The following is a 7,444-nucleotide window of genomic DNA, read 5'->3' as shown; positions in this document are numbered from 1 at the left end:
TTGAACTCAGACCTGCCTCATCACCGTGAACGTGCCGTCCTTGGGCCTGCCGTGCTTCCTTGCCCGTGCGCTGTGGGACTGGCCCTGGCTGCTGAGGTCCCGTGTCCTTGCAGGCTTGTTACTGTGCTTGGCTTACAAACCCGCAGGGAGCAGCGGGCTCTCGTTGCTCTCTGGCACTCTTATTTACTGATAATGCAGGGTTAGCATTTTTCTCCTTCAGATCTATATTCTGCTTGCTCTTTAGAAGAATTGCTGTTGTCCCATATTGCTTTTTTGAACAACTAAGCAAGCTTTTCTCCTGGAAACATAGCGTGCAATTCACAGATATGCTAATGGCTTTAGATGATTATGTAGTCGTCGTGCTCTGGGCTGGATGAAATAGTGAGTCCTGATAAAAATGGGTCACTAAAATGGGTGGTTCTGTGGCTGCCTCTTTTTGAAAGCTTAGGATATTAAAAGCTAATTCTTTAATCTATCCTTAACAAAGGATTTAAAGTTCTTGATAGTCTGGGTTTCTGAACTTTTTGTCCTGAAGTATGTCCTGGAGTTCCTGTTCATAGTATGGTAGCCTATACAGATATCCTTTGGCTTTCTTCTCACATAGATGTCTTCTCCTGGATGCTGAGTTACTCAGACTTTGCAGGTGATTGTAAAGCATTTTTTACTCTTTACTAGCAGGGGGTTAATTCCAGTTACTAATTTTGAATAGTTGCTGCTTTTTTATTGTAGGCTATCTGATATTTTCTCTGGTACTGAACAAATTGTGTATTTCATGAAATTCACACCATATTAACCTCTGTAGAAATAATCATTCAGCACCACCCAGGTCCACACAGGACTCTTTCACCAGAAGTGATGAATGTGCAATTGAAATTATGAATCAGGCGCTATTTTAGTTAGGAACAGCCTGGGCCATCAGAGAAAACAAGTTCAGTGGTTTTTTAGAGGGTTTAGAGACCACGAACATAAAGTGAGTATTCTTGCATCTTAAGTAGACTGTAAAGCTTTAGTCATTTAATGATTGTAATGAGTGAAAAGGTAACCTGGTAAAAGATCGTTTAAAGACTTGAGTCATCACAGAGGACCCTTAGCTCCCAGACTAAATTCTGGGGGAACTCTTAGCCTCAAATCTTTCATTTCATAGACATGTGTCTATCTTGCTTTTGGTTTTAATCCCACTTTAAAACAATTTACTATATTTTAACAGCGATGCCTATAACTTTCAGCAAAAAAACATGCTGAGTTTTGCTCAGTTTATACAGTTGAAATAAAATTGCTCTCTGAATTCATAGGTTAAGTGTTGAGTTTTATCTGAAGTGAAAGAAAAAAGGCAGGTTTGATTACTAAAATGATCCAGTTTCCTTGACATACTGTAGCAGCAAATAGAAAAAAATCAAGTCACTTAATGCAAAAAAAAAAAAAAGCACCAAAAAACCCCAACTGCCAAGACAACATTTTTAACACTTACACCAGACAAACTGTTGGATTTCAAATTGGCAAACAGTCTGTTATGACAGTCCTTTGATGGAGCAATTCATAGAAAGAAAACTATCAGGAAAACTCCGCTCTAAGCAAGTGGGGCTTCTAATCAAGAAGATGATGCCACTCAAATCTAGATCAAAAAAGAGTCACAGAAATAAAAGACTTGATTCCACAATGAAGGTTGTGTGGGTAGAACCAATTGCAGGGTAGAATCCTAAAGGTAGCTGTGATGATGTAAAACAGTATTGAACTGCACTCTGTGTGCGATCAGTTACACTTTTTTATTGGCTCCTGGCTGATGTAGTTTAGCACCACGCGACCTCCAGTTCTCTTAGCAGTGGTGGGAATACAGTCGTTTCAAGCAACCTTTGTTTTCTACAAGAATGATCCATCCTGCATTCTAGAACCCAGAGGATTTATTTGGGTGGCCTTGTATAGCTGCTTAAATTAAAGTAGCTCAAAGTAATAAGCATCACACAGAATTGCTTCTGCTGCTTCTTGGTGCTGCTTCTATATGTCCTCACTTGAGAGAGTCTGTGGCTTCGTTCCTGGATTGGTGTACAATGGACTGTAGCGCAAGAGTTAGGGGAAGAATCCTGTCACCCGTTTCTTTCAAGCTTTCCCTTTGCTTAAAATACCTTCAGGTATTTCAGGATTTGGGCTTTTTTTAAGTTCAGTATTGCCAATCTTATACTAATAAAGGCATAAGCTGGTACTTCAAAATCATGAGTGGCATAATTATGACTTTAAAAATAGAACACTTTTTCATAAAGGCTGAGGTATTCAGATGACATTCAAGCAGCTGCATCTTCAAGAGAAATAGCACATATTATGGTATTGCTAATAAAATTGTAAGTACTGGCAACACGGTACTTCATGTAATCACAGTCTTCAGAATTTGTATTCACTACTTGAACTACTTTGAACTGACACATCACTTTGCATGCAAGTACATCTAACACACAAAGTCTAGCTTGTGACCTGGTGGCCACCTAGTGATCATAACACTAGGCTCCCGTTTAGATCTGGCTTTTCTTTTTGTCACAGACTTTTGGTGTTACCTTGAGGAAAATCAACATTCAACCTCAACTGTAGAACACATGAAAACTGGGAGGTACGTCTTCATTCTTCAGTTAGATCAGGGTTATGGACAGAGTGTCCTGTATCTCCCACTATACTGCCTGCTAGGGGCATGAAGAAACTTCCCCAAATTGCCCAAAATTAAACAGATTCAGGTACGGTACTTGACAGTCCCAGCTTTAAAATAGGGATAACAGCACTGCCTTATATCACATAAATGTTCAGAAAATTAAAGACTTTGAAGCACTTTGAGATCTAATCAGAAGTGCTACAAAGTGTTGTTAATTATGGTTAATTTGTTCTTTGACTGGCTGTACGTAATTTTTAGCATGAGGTTCTCTGATACAATGATAATGAGGACTAAACAGGTATCTTAGTATGATTTTCTGTGATTGTCAGTACGAAATTCACTTGCCATGTATTTCCAGCAGAGCGTGCGTAAAATTAACTATCACAGCAAAGAATATTCAACTAGACATATTGGAACAAAAGCTTTAACTAATGCTTATAGTTGTGGTATTTTCTTAATGAGTGACAGGTGCTCTTGTTTATGTGCCGTTCTCACAAACCCTCCTTTTCATTCAAGTAGGTTGATTCACAAAAACGTGCACTGTTTGTGTAATCAAACAAGTGGTTTAAGAAAAAAGGACTTTCAAATTCCTATTGGGCTCTACTTTTCTCTTTAAACTTTTTTTGTTGCTGAACAGCAGCAAGACTGCTTAAACTTTAAATCACTTAAATGGATGTGTTACACCTACAGCTGAATGAATAATTCAGTTCCTAGTTACTGTCTGAATTTGATAGGAAGAAAAGGGGAAGGTCCCTACGGGTCTGAATGTGTGAGCAGAGGGGGAAGGGGAAGGCTAATTAATTACACATTTACAGTGGGGAATACTTTTTAAAAAATCCACTTAAGTACTGTTTTTTGTTACATATTGCTGATCACAGCTGAGAGCATAATACCAAGGCAACCATATTCTTGAAAACTTAACTCTTTGAGGGCTGTTAACATCAGATTGAAATGAAGGGAACAAACCCCAATCCCAAACACCACGGTTATGTTTCATTAGATAAATGCTTCGACTAAGGAATGATTCATCACCTGCTGATGTCAGATTCATTACTGGTGCAATTGCAATGTGAATTTCTTTTCTTCTCCATGGTATTTTCAGAGATTTTCTTTCTGAAAGCAGTGCTGAGCTGGCTGCATCTCCCGGAGCGTTAAGGCAACATGGTAGTATTACCATTGACACCAGGGATGCAAATTATTTTCTCTTGGCACAGGAAAGATTTTTGCTGCCAAGAGAACTATCTCTAGATTAAGCTTTTTTTAAATACTGTAAACTATTTTGGTAGCAGCAAATTACTGTTACTTGGTGGTACGTGATCTCTGACTATTTTTAATGCCCCTGTGACAGAACTGCAACATGCTTTCCAGTGTACACGTACGGTCATTTTCTGAAGGAATCCAGGCCCTTTTATAGCTCGACCATTTCCATTCTCTGCACAACAAACAAGAACTGCAGTTGGAACTGATTTTTTTTCAAATAGCTCTGGAATTATCTCTCTAACAAAAAACCTACCAATTCAGAAGCAATTTTTAATGACTGCTTTTGTTTCATATTCCCATGTGGATTTATTATTCTTTGTCATTTTCTTCTCTAAAGATTGAACAGACTTTGATCCTCCATTGCTCTGCATCTTTAGTAAAGCAGTGTGCTTTCTAAAAATCTGCTTTATTTCATTCCAAAGTTGGTCGTGACATAGTATGTGTTTGGGAAGATGGTGATTATTGAATGTTTGTGCATTTTGAGGCATTCCTGTATCCAGCAGGCAAAACCAGTTGGAAATTTACTGCCATAGGTCTGCTTCCTTTACACCATCAGTCGCCATGAGTATCTCCACAGACAGTTCAACACACCTAAAAATGGTGTAGGCCACTATAATTGATCCATCTGAGTTCATTGTGGAATTGTTTCCTTTCATAGTAAATGACAGAAGAAGATTGACGTTTTGAAATTCTAGAACTTACCACTACTGACTGCTATCTACAAATATGGAGACGTAGTAGTTCTCATTTCATTTCCCATTCTGTCTCCCAGGGTGGGGTCAGCAGGTTGTAAAATGTTTCAGAGTCCTTTGAGTGAAAAGTTCAAATGGTTTGGTTTGGATTGCATGATGTTTATCGTAGGCATCAGGGAGAAGGAAAAGTCTAAGCCTTTAAGCCTTGTAGGAAAAAAGTCCACCTAAAGCACATTAGTTGCCAAACTTTCTGTCCCCCTGAGACTTCTTTGTCATCTTTGTAGCATATCACATTCCTGTTGTACTCTTCTTGTTGAAAAACCATTCCCATCCGTGCTCCTGCTTACTCTCCCACCATGTAAAAGGCAAAGCATAAGCAACGTAGAGCCTGGTACAGCACCCTTACACCCCTCTTCACGCAGTGGGAATCCTGTGTAGTTAAGTTACACTGGAAGGAAAACCGGCCTATTAAATACAACAAAGTTTAATAAACAGTATTCAAAAAGGAAAAACACTTTTTCCAGCAAAAGATTCCCTGGAAATCAGAACTCTTCTGGAAGGAGTAGCGCTATGAGACCTTTTCAATTTAGCCTGAGTTCTAGCATCAGGAAAAACAAAAGCATTATCAGCACATCCCCTAAACTTGCTTACCAACTCCAGCAGCAGGTGGAGCAGAACAGAACATTATACTCTCGCATTAGTTGCTTCTGGCAAGAAATGGCATCGTGCTTGCAGAGAGCTGTTTCTTAAAAGGCCCCGCTCTGTTTACCCTTTTCCCCAGTATCTTCCAGATTTGCCACTCTGAATTACTGTCTTCTATATCCAGCAACTCAGGAAAGTTGTCGTTTAAAAACAAGAAAATTATTTCCACAGTTTTAGTGATCCCTCTTTTTGAAACATTTCAGGACTTTTCTACCTGTTAATCTTTATATCAAACCTGAATACTGGCATTTAATGGCTAACCTTTGGAAAGTATTATGGTCTTTTTAGACAGTGCATTTCTTTGCACTCTTTCTCCAGAGTACAAAGATATCTCACTTTAGCATGGCTCTTCGCTTAATTTTCCATCCTTTTTCATCCTCAGTTATCAGTTGCATAATAATACCAGTGAAACTGGTGAATGAAAAGTTCTGATTTGGTGGCAGATAACACAGATGTATCCCACCTGTTTCCATCTTCTGCCTTTGACTTTTTATGGAACACTGAAGAAAGTTCTACCCTCTGACTTGGTTTCCCCATCTGTAAAGTGGAGTCAATAGCATTTATTCAATACTGTTACGTTATTTTTAATTATCTGACGTGACAGGTTGCTACTCTGCTGCAGTACAAAGTAAGCGAAGTTGAGGATAATTAAGTGGAGAACCACATCTATGAACTGTATTACTGGGTAGGGGTCTTTTTTGTTTCTCACAAGCAATCTTTGCTCATTTAAATAAGCATCTAAAAATGGGAAGAAAGTAACTGTTTGCTTAAGGTACAAGGCTGAGATTGGAGAAATCTAGACTCTTCCTGATACTGTCACAGACTCTGTGGTCTTGGGCAAATCTTGGTGGATAATCATCCTTCTGGCTGTTTTAACTTAAGCGAGAACAGTATTTTTTAGGTGTCAACTGAGATTTTAGGAGATGCTGTAACATAAAAGTTTATAAGAATGTTCAGAGTAATTTAGTTCTGGATTAAAATACAGCTGGCAAGAGAGATGGGCAATTACCTACTCTTTAATATAGATATGGAATTTATTCTTCCTCCCAGCTATTATTGCCCATACCTATTATTTCAGAACTACTGGACATGATCATGCCTCAGTGTGGTGCAGCTTCCACAATGAGGTCACCTGCAGCTTGGAAGTACAGCTGTTTCCTTTGCCTTCATTTTTAATTCATAGGCTTGTTGTGGGTGTTGGGGTTTTTTTTATCTGTTGTTTATTCTGCAAGCCCCTTTTGGGCACATTGATGCCTCCAGCAAGCTTTGTATGCCAGGGAATTACGGGTCCAGAGATTCTGCAAATCTGCATCCCAGCCAAAGCTTTTGAAAGCTGCTTCTTTTGAATGCCATGCATTTGGCTCACACCCCTCCTTTCCTCTCTGTCTGTCTCTCTCTCGCTCTCTTCCTCCCTTTCCCCTCTCTTCCCTCCCTTCCCTCCTCTCTTTCTCTCTCCCCTTCCTACTCCTCTTTGTTCCCCCTTTTCCCTTCCTCCTCTTTCTCCTGCCTTCTTCCCCCTTTTTTCTCCACCCCTCCTTCTCTCTTCCTCCCGTTCTCCTCTCCCTTTCCCTTTCTTTTTCCCCCTTTCCCACCTAGTGATCCCCTCAGTAATGGTAGGAAACTGCACTGCGTGGTGAACAACTTGGCTGGGAGGGGTAAAAGGGTGCTTTTCACTTTGTAAAAGATGAGCTAGAAGCCTTTCTACATAATGATTGAGACTATTCATGCAGTCTGCATGTGGACTAATGTCTGTAAAATTGCATGTGCTCTTTAAATTCCCACCTGAGCACCCCCAATATGTCGGACAGCTTGAGAAGGTGTTCTGACGTTCAGCTTCTCCATCACAACCCTGCGATGTCTTTCTGACATTCAGCTTCTCCATCACAACCCTACAATGTCTATCTCATTGCTCCGTCAATAGGGATAACATCCCATCCCTTCTTTTCTCCTGACTCTCTATTTTATTTTTAAATATTAAAGCGCTCTGGGTTTCCCCAGTAAATCAGTGTGTGTGCGCAGTGCTGGTGACTTGTAGCTGGAGGCTGTTTTCCCCCTCTGATGGACTGCAAGCTTTTTTTCTCAAACCATCTCTTCTTTCCATCACTCCTCCTGTCCCCTCCTCCCCCGCCCAAGCCTCAGCAAGCTCAGCTGCACATAA

This window comes from Grus americana, chromosome 21, assembly GCF_028858705.1.
Source record: "Grus americana isolate bGruAme1 chromosome 21, bGruAme1.mat, whole genome shotgun sequence".
NCBI lineage: Eukaryota > Metazoa > Chordata > Aves > Gruiformes > Gruidae > Grus > Grus americana.
The sequence above is the reverse complement of the archived record's forward strand: the minus strand, read 5'-3'. Positions refer to the sequence as shown.